Here is a 12,500-nt window from a genome sequence, read left to right on the forward strand (position 1 = left end):
TGGCTGTTCATGCCGTTCAGAACAAAGCAGTAGTCATTGTATAAGGCCAATCTCTGCCTTGCACATACCATTGCACTAATCTCTATCCACGAGCAGAGCTGGAGTGAGCACATAGTCATTCTCTCTCTCTCTCTCTCTCTCTCTCTCTCTCTCCCCCTTTCCTTTTTGCCTCCTCTTCTCCGATCCCCATCCTCCTCTCTTCTCCTTTCATCTCCTTCTTTCCTTTTCTTCTCCCCCTCTTCCTCTGTTTTAGCATAATTGCTCTGCTCATAATGTACCTTTTGTTTGCCGCTATCAATATCCTCAGACACAACACACACATGCACACATTCTCACGTTCACACTCATTATGCGGGTTTGCACCGTGGCTTGGCGTTGTTTGCACTTCTATGTACTGTACCTACTGTGCGGATGGATGCTCTTTGTGCTATAGCCTATGACGAGGGATGCACAATATATCGGTGAACATATCGGAATCGGACAATATTAGCTAAAAATGTCAACATCGGTATCGGTTGATGTGCAAAACCGATGTCAAAGCTAACGTGCATACCTATATGTAACGTAGGTACATGACGTAATGACGCCACGTAAAATGCTGCTCTACACGTGCAACACAGCATTCCTAACCTAACACACAATGTCTGCTGTGTGGGTCGAGCAGTCGACAAGTCGAGCAGTCATTTGGAAGAGTAAGAAAATGTAATCGAGACATCTCAAAGGCGAAATCCATTAACGCCAAGATAATGGAATTCATTTCCGTTGATAGTCAACCGTTCCCTGTCGTGGGTGATATTGACTTTTGTGACTGGTCGAGCACCGGTACACACTAACATTACCAAGTGTGCCATTTTTCAGATGTTGCCCTACCAGAGTAACACAGTAATAGCCTCACTGCTGTTAGCTTAACGACATACTATGGAACGCCGTTTGGGTCTAACACTATTTGACGTGTTAAATAAGCTTTTAATTTGACACGCCAAATAACACAGTTCTATTATAGAATGTTGTTTGTTCTGAATTTGCATGTGCAAGCCAAGCACCACCACTACTACTATCAGTAGCACTGTCAAAGCTGTACAACAAAGTCTGCAAACAAGCAAACACCGGCCATGAACGATGTGTTTACAATACCGTGTTGGTAATAAAGCATTATTTGTTCGACCGCAACTTCTGGGGTTGCTAGCTTTAGCTTGGTACCGAGCTAGCACCAATGCAACCAGCCTGAAAACAATGACCAGGAGAAACTGCAGCCATTTTCAGTATTCTTAGCAATGATTTAGGAATCCTTGTGAGTAAGTATTAGCTAGGTAGCCACTTGTTGTTCGCCTATTGAAATTGAACTTCAGTTCATGAAAATAAATATCTAGCCAGCTAATATTTATCCCTGTTGCCCAAAGCTAACGTTATAAGCAGCCAGCTAGCTTCATTTGGTAAGTGAGGCTCGACCGGACCGGGTTATGTGTTGTGAAGCTAGCCACAATAAGGATTAGGCACAATAGTGGAATTTGTGGTTTGCCTTCGAAATAAAAGTACCTCTTTGAAAGTGATGCAGAATGTTACAATTGGTTAAATCATGCCACATTTAGACTAGATAACGTTAAACAAGGTTGGAATGTGAAGCAATGAAATTGGGTATCAGTCTACTCGGTGAAACCCACAGAACACAACTGTGAAAAGTTTATGCAAATATTAGCGTTTTAGCTCTTATCTCGGGACTGTGACTGGGGAGGTGATTTCACACAGTCAGCCTATTGTGTGTATTGACATTCCTATTGCACTGTACAGCTTTACCTAAGGATTGGGGATCAATGAAATGGGGTATCAGTCTACTCAATACCCAAGATATATTTTCCCAGCATCCTCCTCAGAGTTATCAGACTCCAAAACATCCACGCAGTATTGCTTTTTCTCTGGAATAGTGTTCAATACACATAGGTTGACAATAATTATGGCTCAATTCACAGTTGTTTCAGAGTCCCGCAACAAGAGCTACGATGCTAATGTTCTCTGGATGTCACTGAGGAGACAGATACCCCATGTCATTGCTCCACAAACCATAGGTAAGGCTGTGCAGTGAAATAAGTATGCCCCCAAAGCTAAATACATCCAGTGTGATTTCAACAGATTTTTGTCAAATTAGCAAATTCTTGTCTTTTGTTGATTTTATATAACAACCTTCCAACCTCGTTTAACATGATCTATTCAATTATGGCTTAATTCTACTATTTGTATTGATTTGCATCACTGTCAATGACATACTTTTATTTTGAAGGCTAACCGCAAAGTCCACGATTGTGGCTAATCCTTATTGTGGCTAACTTCACATAATCCAATACAAACTGTCTTATAAATTAGGGTTATTTTAGATGATGGCACCTAGCTATACAGTTAGCTAGCTAACTATAACTGCTGAAACAGATTATGTCGTTTTTCTATGTTTTTGGGGAAGAACATTGTTTGCATCCATGAGTGAGCTATCTTTTTTATATGACCAGCACTGAAGGTGCGTGAGACAACTTCATCATAGCATACGTATCGATGAATCGTTGTGATATATGAAATAGGAGTGATAGTGTAATCAATGTGTAATAACTACGTACAAAAATTATGAACGCGTTCAATTATTATTTGATGTGCAGTCATATTCAGGTCCTGACTGGTCAAGAAGCGTATTCTGATATTGTTATTTAACACGCAAAGACCCAAACGCCATTCTATAGTATGAGAAATCCTGGTTGAGAATGTGTGTGTGTGTAACCTTTATTTAACTTGGCAGGTCAGTTAAGAACAAATACTTATTTACAATGACGGCCTACCCCGGCCAAACCCGGACGACGCTGGGCCAATTGTGCACAGCCCTATGGGACTCCCAATCACGGCCGGATGTGATACAGCCTGGATTCAAACCAGGGACTGGAGTGAGGCCTCTTCCACTGAGATGCAGCGCCTTAGACCGCTGCGTCCATCTCTCTCTCTCTTATTTTTCTCTGCTGCCTCTCCTCCCTCCCAGTTCCACCTTGGGTATCCATTTGTCCGTGTCATTATGGTGAGAGAGAGAGAGAGAGAGAGAGAGAGAGAGAGAGAGAGAGAGAGAGAGAGAGAGAGAGAGAGAGAGAGAGAGAGAGAGAGAGAGAGAGAGAGAGAGAGAGAGAGAGAGAGAGAGAGAGAGAGAGAGAGAGAGAGAGAGAGAGAGAGAGAGAGAGAGAGAGAGAGAGAGGCAGAGAGGCAATACATTAGCGTGAAGCTGGAGTGCTCCTCCTCCTTCTGTCCCTGGTCCCCTCCTTCCCTCCCAATCTTTTGGAGATACAAACACGCCTGCTTAGCAGATTAAATGAGCAGAGAATGTTACTTTTACCCCAATAAAACCCTGTGTTGTCTGTCTTTGTCTTCTATGATCTATGGAATAGGATGCTTTTAGTTGATGGCTTCAATCTACTGATTTATAATTAGCGACTTCTCCACCACTCTATGTTTTTCATCCAAATGATCCTATTGATTTTTGAGCGGAGATTCAGTGCAGCGATCCCGCTTACGCGCTGCTTATGGTCCGAAGCAATTCAAATGTGAGTGCTAGTAGTGGTTGTAGGTCTTTCTTCTGCTTTAATATTTATTTGTCCCTCTGAGGTTTTGAAGGAGCTAACAGAGACATTTTTTTCAGATTTTCATATTGAGCTGTCATTCATGAGCTCAGGGAATACTTTTGGATATCTGTTCTAAACCAGATGTAAACTTCACCCCGTCAGAAGCCTCTCTGTCAGGTAAAGGTCCAATGCAGCCGTTTTTCTATCAAATCATTTCTGTGTAACTATTAAGTACTTTGCCGTTAATAGATTTCCATTAAAAGGCTCTTAAGTGTTTCTCAAGCAATAATAGTGCTAGGACTGTCTGAGAGTGGTCTAAGTAGGGAAGGGAAAACGGATAACTAGCTGTTATTGGCAGAGAGCTTTGGAACTCTTTGTTATTGGTCTATTAACCAATTTACCACATGGTGATGTTTAAAAAAACCTTTATTTAACCAGGTAGGCTAGTTGAGAACAAATTCTCATTTGCAACTGCGACCTGGCCAAGATAAAACATAGCAGTGTGAACAGACAACACAGAGTTACACATGGAGTAAACAATTAACAAGTCAATAACACAGTAGAAAAAAAAGAGAGTCTATATACATTGTGTGCCAAAGGCATGAGGAGGTAGGCGAATAATTACAATTTTGCAGATAAAGACTGGAGTGATAAATGATCAGATGGTCATGTACAGGTAGAGATATTGTGTGCAAAAGAGCAGAAAAGTAAATAAATATAAACAGTATGGGGATGAGTTAGGTAAATTGGGTGGGCTATTTACCGATAGACTATGTACAGCTGCAGCGACCGGTTAGCTGCTCAGATAGCAGATGTTTGAAGTTGGTGAGGGAGATAAAAGTCTCCAACTTCAGCGATTTTTGCAATTCGTTCCAGTCACAGGCAGCAGAGAACTGGAACGAAAGGCGGCCAAATGAGGTGTTGGCTTTAGGGATGATCAGTGAGATACACCTGCTGGAGCACGTGCTACGGGTGGGTGTTGCCATCGTGACCAGTGAACTGAGATAAGGCGGAGCTTTACCTAGCATGGACTTGTAGAGGACCTGGAGCGAGTGGGTCTGGCGACGAATATGTAGCGAGGGCCAGCCGACTAGAGCATACAGGTCGCAGTGGTGGGTGGTATAAGGTGCTTTAGTAACAAAACGGATGGCACTGTGATAAACTGCATCCAGTTTGCTGAGTAGAGTATTGGAAGCTATTTTGTAGGTGACATCGCCGAAGTCGAGGATCGGTAGGATAGTCAGTTTTATTAGGGTAAGTTTGGCGGCGTGAGTGAAGGAGGCTTTGTTGCGAAATAGAAAGCCGACTCTCGATTTGATTTTAGATCGGAGATGTTTGATATGAGTCTAGAAGGAGAGTTTACAGTCTAGCCAGACACCTAGGTACTTATAGATGTCTACATATTCTAGGTCGGAACCATCCAGGGTGGTGATGCTAGTCGGGCGTACGGGTGCAGGCAGCGAACGGTTGAAAAGCATGCATTTGGTTTTACTAGCGTTAAAGAGCAGTTGGAGGCCACGGAAAGAGTGTTGTATGGCATTGAAGCTCATTTGGAGGTGAGATAGCACATGTCACCATGGAAGCTTAAACTCCCACCCATGCAAACCTGCTGATTAGAAGGTCCTGTGTAGATTGTATTTTCAATCATCAACTATCACGAAATAACACTGATCAAATTTCTTCACACTTTTACAATGTTCGTTTCATCAGCTATTATCATGCAATATGATACGAAGCACAGGAAAAAAACTGAATTTTGACTACACTGGGCCTTTAAAGGCCACCATCATGCTTAATGCTTTCTAACAAATACAATTCAGAAATTCTAATATGCCCAGACTGAAACGATGTGCGCTGAGAGTTGGGAAGCAAGTTCAGGGAGTGAGTGTTTTAATAAACAAACACAACATAGTACAAAATAAGAAACACGGACAACGCACAGACATTCATTTAATTGTATGACTTTTGATGTCTGTAAAAATGACTGAGGCCATTTGGATTGTAGATACAATGCATTTGGAAAGTATTCAGACCCCTTTACCTTTTCCACATTTTGTTATGTTACAGCCTTACTGTAAAATATATATATTTTTAAGTTTCCTCATCAATCTACACACTATAACCCATAATGACAAAGTGAAAACAGGTTTTTAGAAATTTTAGCAAATGTATTAAAAATGGAAAACACCAATTGTGCGATTGTGCGAGTTCTCCCACTTAGAAAGATGGGAGAGGCCTGTAATTTTCATCATAGGTACACTTCAACTATGACAGACAAAATGAGGAAAAAAAATCCAGAAAATCACATTGTAGGATTTTTAATGAATTTATTTGCAAATTATGGTGGAAAATAAGTATTTGGTCAATGACAAAAGTTTATCTCAATACCTTGTTATATACCCTTTGTTGGCAATGACAGAGATCAAACATTTTCTGTAAGTCTTCACAAGGTTTTCACTCACTGTTGCTGGTATTTTGACCCATTCCTCCATGCAGATCTCCCTGTTTTGGGGATGTTGTTGGGCAACACGGACTTTCAACTCCCTCCAAAGATTTTCTATGGAGTTGAGATCTGGAGACTGGCTAGGCCACTCCAGGACCTTGAAATGCTTCTTACGAAGCCACTCCTTTGTTGCCCGGGCGGTGAGTTTGGGATCATTGTCATGCTGAAAGACCCAGCCACATTTCATCTTCAATGCCCTTGCTGATGGAAGGAGGTTTTCACTCAAAATTTCACGGTACATGGCCCCATTCATTCTTTCCTTTACACGGATCAGTCGTCCTGGTCCCTTTGCAGAAAAACAGCCCCAAATCATGATGTTTCCACCCCCATGCTTCACAGTAGGCATGGTGTTCTTTGGATGCAACTCAGCATTCTTTGTCCTCCAAACACGACGAGTTGAGTTTTTACCAAAAAGTTATATTTTGGTTTCATCTGACCATATGACATTCTCCCAATCTTCTTCTGGATCATCTAAATGCTCTCTAGCAAACTTCAGATGGGCCTGGACATGTACTGGCTTAAGCAGGGGGACACGTCTGGCACTGCAGGATTTGAGTCCCTGACGGTGTAGTGTGTTACCGATGTTACTTTGGTCCCAGCTCTCTGCAGGTCATTCACTAGGTCCCCCCGTGTGGTCATGGGATTTTTGCTCACCGTTCTTGTGATTATTTTGACCCCACGGGGTGAGATCTTGCGTGGAGCCCCAGATCGAGGGAGATTATCAGTGGTCTTGTATGTCTTCCATTTCCTGATAATTGCTCCCACAGTTGATTTCTTCAAACCAAGCTGCTTACCTATTGCAGATTCAGTCTTCCCAGCCTGGTGCAGGTCTACAATTTTGTTTCTGGTGTCCTTTGACAGCTCTTTGGTCTTGGCCATAGTGGAGTTTGGAGTGTGACTGTTTGAGGCTGTGGACAGGTGTCTTTTACACTGATAACAAGTTCAAACAGGTGCCATTAATACAGGTAACGAGTGGAGGACAGAGGAGCCTCTTAAAGAAGATGTTATAGGTCTGTGAGAGCCAGAAATCTTGCTTGTTTGTAGGTGACCAAATACTTATTTTCCACCATAATTTGCAAATAAATTCATAAAAAATCCTACAATGTGATTTTCTGGATTTCTTTCTCTCATTTTGTCTGTCATAGTTGAAGTGTACCTATGATGAAAATTACAGGGCTCTCTCATCTTTTTAAGTGGGAGAACTTGCACAATTGGTGGCTGACTAAATACTTTTTTGCCCCACTGTAAGTGTTCAGACCCTTTGCTATGAGACTCGAAATTGAGCCCAGGTGCATCCTGTTTCCACTGATCATCCTTGAGATGTTTCTACAACTTGATTGGAGTCCACCTGTGGTAAATCCAATTGATTGGACATGATTCGGAAAGGCACACACCTCTCTATATAAGGTCCCTCAATTGACAATGCATGTCCGAGCAAAAACTAAGCTATGAGATCAAAGGAATTGTCCAAAGAGCTCCGAGACAGGATTGTGTACCAAAACATTTCTGCAGCATTGAAGGTCCCCAAGAACACAGTGTTCTCCATAATTCTTAAATGGAAGAAGTTTGTAACCACCAAGACTCTTCCTAGAAGTAAGTGAGCAATCGGGGGAGAAAGGCCTTGGTCAGGGAGGTGACCAAGAACCCGATGGTCACACAGATAGAGCTCCAGTGTTCCACTGGGAGAACCTTCCAGAAGGACAAACATTCCCTGCAGCACCCCTCCAATCAGGCCTTTATGGTAGAGTGGCCAGACAGATGCCACTCCTCAGTAAAAAGGCACATGACAGCACACTTTGAGTTTGCCAAAAGGCAGGGACTGAGCGACTAGTCAGGATTGAAGGAAAGATGAATGGAGCAAAGTAGAGAGAGATCCTTGATGATAACCTACTCCGGAGCACTCAGGAACTTAAACTGGGGCGAATATTCCCCTTCCAACAGAATAATGATCCTAAGCACACAGCCAAGACAACACAGAAGTGGTTTCGGGACAAGTCTCTGAATGTCCTTTAGTGGCCCAACCAGAGCCCGGACTGGAACCCAATCGAACATCTTGGGAGAGACCTGAAAGTAGCTGTGCAGTGATGCTCCCCATCATACCTGAAAGAGCTTGAAAGGATCTGCAGAGAAGAATGGGAGAAACTTCCCAAATACAGGTGTGCCATGCTTGTAGCATCATACCCAAGAAGACCCGAGGCTGTAATCACTGCCAAAGGTGCTTCAACAAAGTACTGAGTAAAAGGTCTGAATACTTATTTAAATGTGATATTTCATTATTTTTTTAACACATTTGCAAAAATGGCTAAAAACATGTTTTTGCTTTGTTATTATGGGGCATTGTGTGTGGATTGATGAGTGGGGGAAAACTATTCAATCAATTTTAGAATAAGGCAAAATGTTGAAATGGGTTCTGAGTACTTTCTGAATGCACTCTATTTTGGTAGTAGTATATAGTATTAGGATAGTGGTAGTAGAATACAGTGGTTGTCACGCCCTGACCTTAGAGTTTCTTATTTTTCTCTATGTTTGGTTAGGTCAGGGTGTGACTCGGGTGGGAAAGTCTATGTTTCCCTTTTCTTTGTTTTTGGCCGAGTGTGGTTCCCAATCAGAGGCAGCTGTCTATCGTTGACTCTGATTGGGGATCATATATACGTTGTCATTTTCCTTTTGGGCTTTGTGGGATCTTGTTTTGTGTATAGTTTCTTTGCCTTACAGAACTGTGCGCTTTCATTTTTTTGTCGTTGTTATTTTTCTTTTGGTGTCATCAATAAAAAGACGATGTACGCCTACCACGCTGCAACTTGGTCCGGTCATTCCACAAACGAGAGCCGTAACAGAAGATCCCACCAAAAACGGACCAAGCAGCGTGGCCAGGAGTAGTGGAAATGGGAGGAAATCCTGGATGGAGAAGGACCCTGGATGTGGGCTGGGGAGTATAGCCATCCAAGGGAGCAGATGGAGGCAGCGAGAGAGGAACGGCGACGATACGAGGAGTTAAGTCATCGATGGAAGCCCGAGAGGCAGCTCCCCCCAAAAAATGGGAGGGAACACACGGGGAGATTGGCGGAGTCAGGGTTTAGACCTGAGCCAACTTCCCGTGCATATCGTGGGGAGCGAGTGACCGGTCAGGCACTGTGTTATGCGGTGATGTGCACTGTGCTTGCTCCCCGCATTTGCCGTGCTAGAGCGGGCATTCAGCCAGGATGGATTGTGCCGGCTCAGCGCTCCTGTTCTCCGGTGCTTCTCTTCGGCCCACGATATCCTGCGCCGGCTCTACGCACAATGCCTCCAGTGAGCCTTCTTAGCCCAGTGCCAGCTCTCCACACTAGTTTCTTTGCCTTACAGAACTGTGCGCTTTCGTTTATTTTGTCGTTGTTATTTTTCTTTTGGTGTCATCAATAAAAAGACGATGTACGCCTATCACGCTGCACCTTGGTCCGGTCATTCCACAAACGAGAGCCGTAACAGTGGTAGGTAGTATATAGTGGTAGTATATAATGGTAGTAGTACCATATAGTGGTAGTATACACTGAGTGTACAAAACTCTTTCCATGACATTGACTGACCAGGTGAATCCAGGTGAAAACTATGATCCCTTATTGATCTCACTTTATAAATCGACTTCAATCAGTGTAGATGAAGAGGATGATACAGGTTAAAGAATGATTTTTAAGCCTTGAGACAATTGAAACATGGATTGTGCATGTGTGCCATTCAGAGGGTGAATGGGACACCTTGTGCCCCGAAGAATTGAGGCTGTCAAGAGGGGAAAAGGGGGTTAAATATTAGGAAGGTGTTGCTAATGTTTTGTACACTCAGAGTATATTGCTAATAGTATACAGTAGTATTGACCAGGTTTGGGTTACAGTATATTACATCACACGTATAGCTTAAAATGATTCAGCAGAATATGAACTGTAGTGGGTCTAATGTCCTTACACTGCTGTGTGTGTGTGTGTCCTTACACTGCTGTGTGTGTGTGTGTTCTTACACTGCTGTGTGTGTGTGTGTCCTTACAGTGCTGTGAACGTGTGTCTCCTTACAGTGCTTTGTGCGTGTGTGTGTGTCCTTACAGTGTTGTGTGCATGTGTGTCCATACAGTGCTGTGTGCGTGTGTGTCCTTACAGTGCTGTGTGCATGTGTGTCCTTACAGTGCTGTGTGCGTGTGTGTCCTTACAGTGCTGTGTTCGTGTGTGTCCTTACAGTGCTGTGTGTGTGTGTCCTTACACTGCTGTGTGTGTGTGTGTGTGTTCTTACACTGCTGTGTGTGTGTGTGTCCTAACACTGCTGTGTGTGTGTGTCCTTACAGTGCTGTGTGCGTGTGTCCTTACAGTGCTGTGTGCGTGTGTCCTTACAGTGCTGTGTGCGTGTGTCCTTACAGTGCTGTGTGCGTGTGTCCTTACAGTGCTGTGTGCGTGTGTGTCCTTACAGTGCTGTGTGCATGTGTGTCCTTACAGTGCTGTGTGTGTCCTTACAGTGCTGTGTGCGTGTGTGTCCTTACAGTGCTGTGTGCGTGTGTGTCCTTACAGTGCTGTGTGTGTGTCCTTACAGTGCTGCGTGCGTGTGTGTCCTTACAGTGCTGTGTGTGTGTGTCCTTACAGTGCTGTCTGCGTGTGTGTCCTTACAGTGCTGTGTGCGTGTGTGTCCTTACAGTGCTGTGTGCGTGTGTGTCCTTACAGTGCTGTGTGCGTGTGTGTTCTTACAGTGCTGTGTGCGTGTGTCCTTACTACAGTGCTGTGTGTGTGTCCTTGCATTACTGTGTGTGTGTGTGTGTGTGTGTCCTTACAGTGCTGTGTGTGTGTGTGTCCTTACAGTGCTGTATGTGTCCTTACAGTGCTGTTTGTGTGTGTGTGTGTGTGTCCTTACAGTACTGTGTGTGTGTGTCCTTACAGTGCTGTGTGTGTGTGTCCTTACAGTGCTGTATGTGTCCTTACAGTGCTGTTTGTGTGTGTGTGTGTCCTTACAGTGCTGTGTGTGTGTCCTTACAGTGATGTTTGCGTGTGTGTGTGTGTGTGTGTGTGTCCTTACAGTGCTGTGAGTGTGTGTTCTTACAATGCTGTGTGCGTGTGTGTCCTTACCGTGCTGTGTGCATGTGTGTCCTTACACTGCTGTGTGTGTGTGTCCTTACAGTGCTGTGTGTGTATCCTTACAGTGCTGTGTGTGTGTGTTCTTACAGTGCTGTGTGTGCGTGTCCTTACAGTGCTGTGTGTGTGTGTGTGTGTGTGTGTGTGTGTGTGTGTGTGTGTGTGTGTGTGTGTGTGTGTGTGCGTGTTCTTACAGTGTTGTGTGTGTGTCCTTACAGTGCTGTGTGTGTGTTCTTACAGTGCTGTGTGTGCGTGTCCTTACAGTGCTGTGTGTGTGTGTGTGCGTGTCCTTACAGTGCTGTGTGTGTGTGTGTCCTTACAGTGCTGTGTGCTTGTGTGTCCTTACAGTGCTGTGTGCGTGTGTGTCCTTACAGTGCTGTGTGCGTGTGTGTCCTTACAGTGCTGTGTGTGTGTGTGTCCTTACAGTGCTGTGTGTGTGTGTTCTTACAGTGCTGTGTGTGCGTGTCCTTGCAGTGCTGTGTGTGTGTGTGTGTGCGTGTCCTTTCAGTGCTGTGTGTGTGTGCATGTCCTTACAGTGCTGTGTGTGTGTGTTTTACAGTGCTGTGTGTGTGTGTCCTTACAGTGCTCTGTGTGTGTGTGTTCTTACAGTGCTGTGTGTGCGTGTCCTTACAGTGCTCTGTGTGTGTGTGTTCTTACAGTGCTGTGTGTGTGTGTCCTTACAGTGCTGTGTGTGTGTGCGTGTTCTTACAGTGCTCTGTGTGTGTGTTCTTACAGTGCTGTGTGTGTGTGTCCTTACAGTGCTGTGTGTATGTTCTTACAGTGCTGTGTGTGTGTGTGTACTTACAGTGCTGTGTGTGTGTGTGTTCTTACAGTGCTGTGTGTGTGTGTGTTCTTACAGTGCTGTGTGTGTGCGCGTGTTCTTACAGTGCTGTGTGTGTGTGTCCTTACAGTGCTGTGTGTGTGTGTGTGTCCTTACAGTGCTGTATGTGTCCTTACAGTGCTGTTTGGGTGTGTTTGTGTGTGTGTCCTTACAGTACTGTGTGTGTGTGTCCTTACAGTGCTGTGTGTGTGTGTCCTTACAGTGCTGTATGTGTCCTTACAGTGCTGTTTGTGTGTGTGTGTGTGTGTCCTTACAGTACTGTGTGTGTGTGTCCTTACAGTGCTGTGTGTGTGTGTCCTTACAGTGCTGTATGTGTCCTTACAGTGCTGTTTGTGTGTGTGTGTGTCCTTACAGTGCTGTGTGTGTGTCCTTACAGTGATGTTTGCGTGTGTGTGTGTGTGTGTGTGTCCTTACAGTGCTGTGAGTGTGTGTTCTTACAATGCTGTGTGCGTGTGTGTCCTTACCGTGCTGTGTGCATGTGTGTCCTT

The 12,500-nt window shown here is 44.2% G+C and overlaps 1 protein-coding gene across 3 annotated transcripts in view; it reads left to right on the forward strand.

The window, feature by feature from the left end:
- Positions 1–12,500, forward strand: part of LOC135556123 (potassium voltage-gated channel subfamily C member 1-like) — a 141,566-nt gene that overhangs the window by 27,202 nt on the left and 101,864 nt on the right. The window lies entirely within an intron of this gene.

The sequence above is a fragment of the Oncorhynchus masou genome, chromosome 15, assembly GCF_036934945.1.
Source record: "Oncorhynchus masou masou isolate Uvic2021 chromosome 15, UVic_Omas_1.1, whole genome shotgun sequence".
NCBI lineage: Eukaryota > Metazoa > Chordata > Actinopteri > Salmoniformes > Salmonidae > Oncorhynchus > Oncorhynchus masou.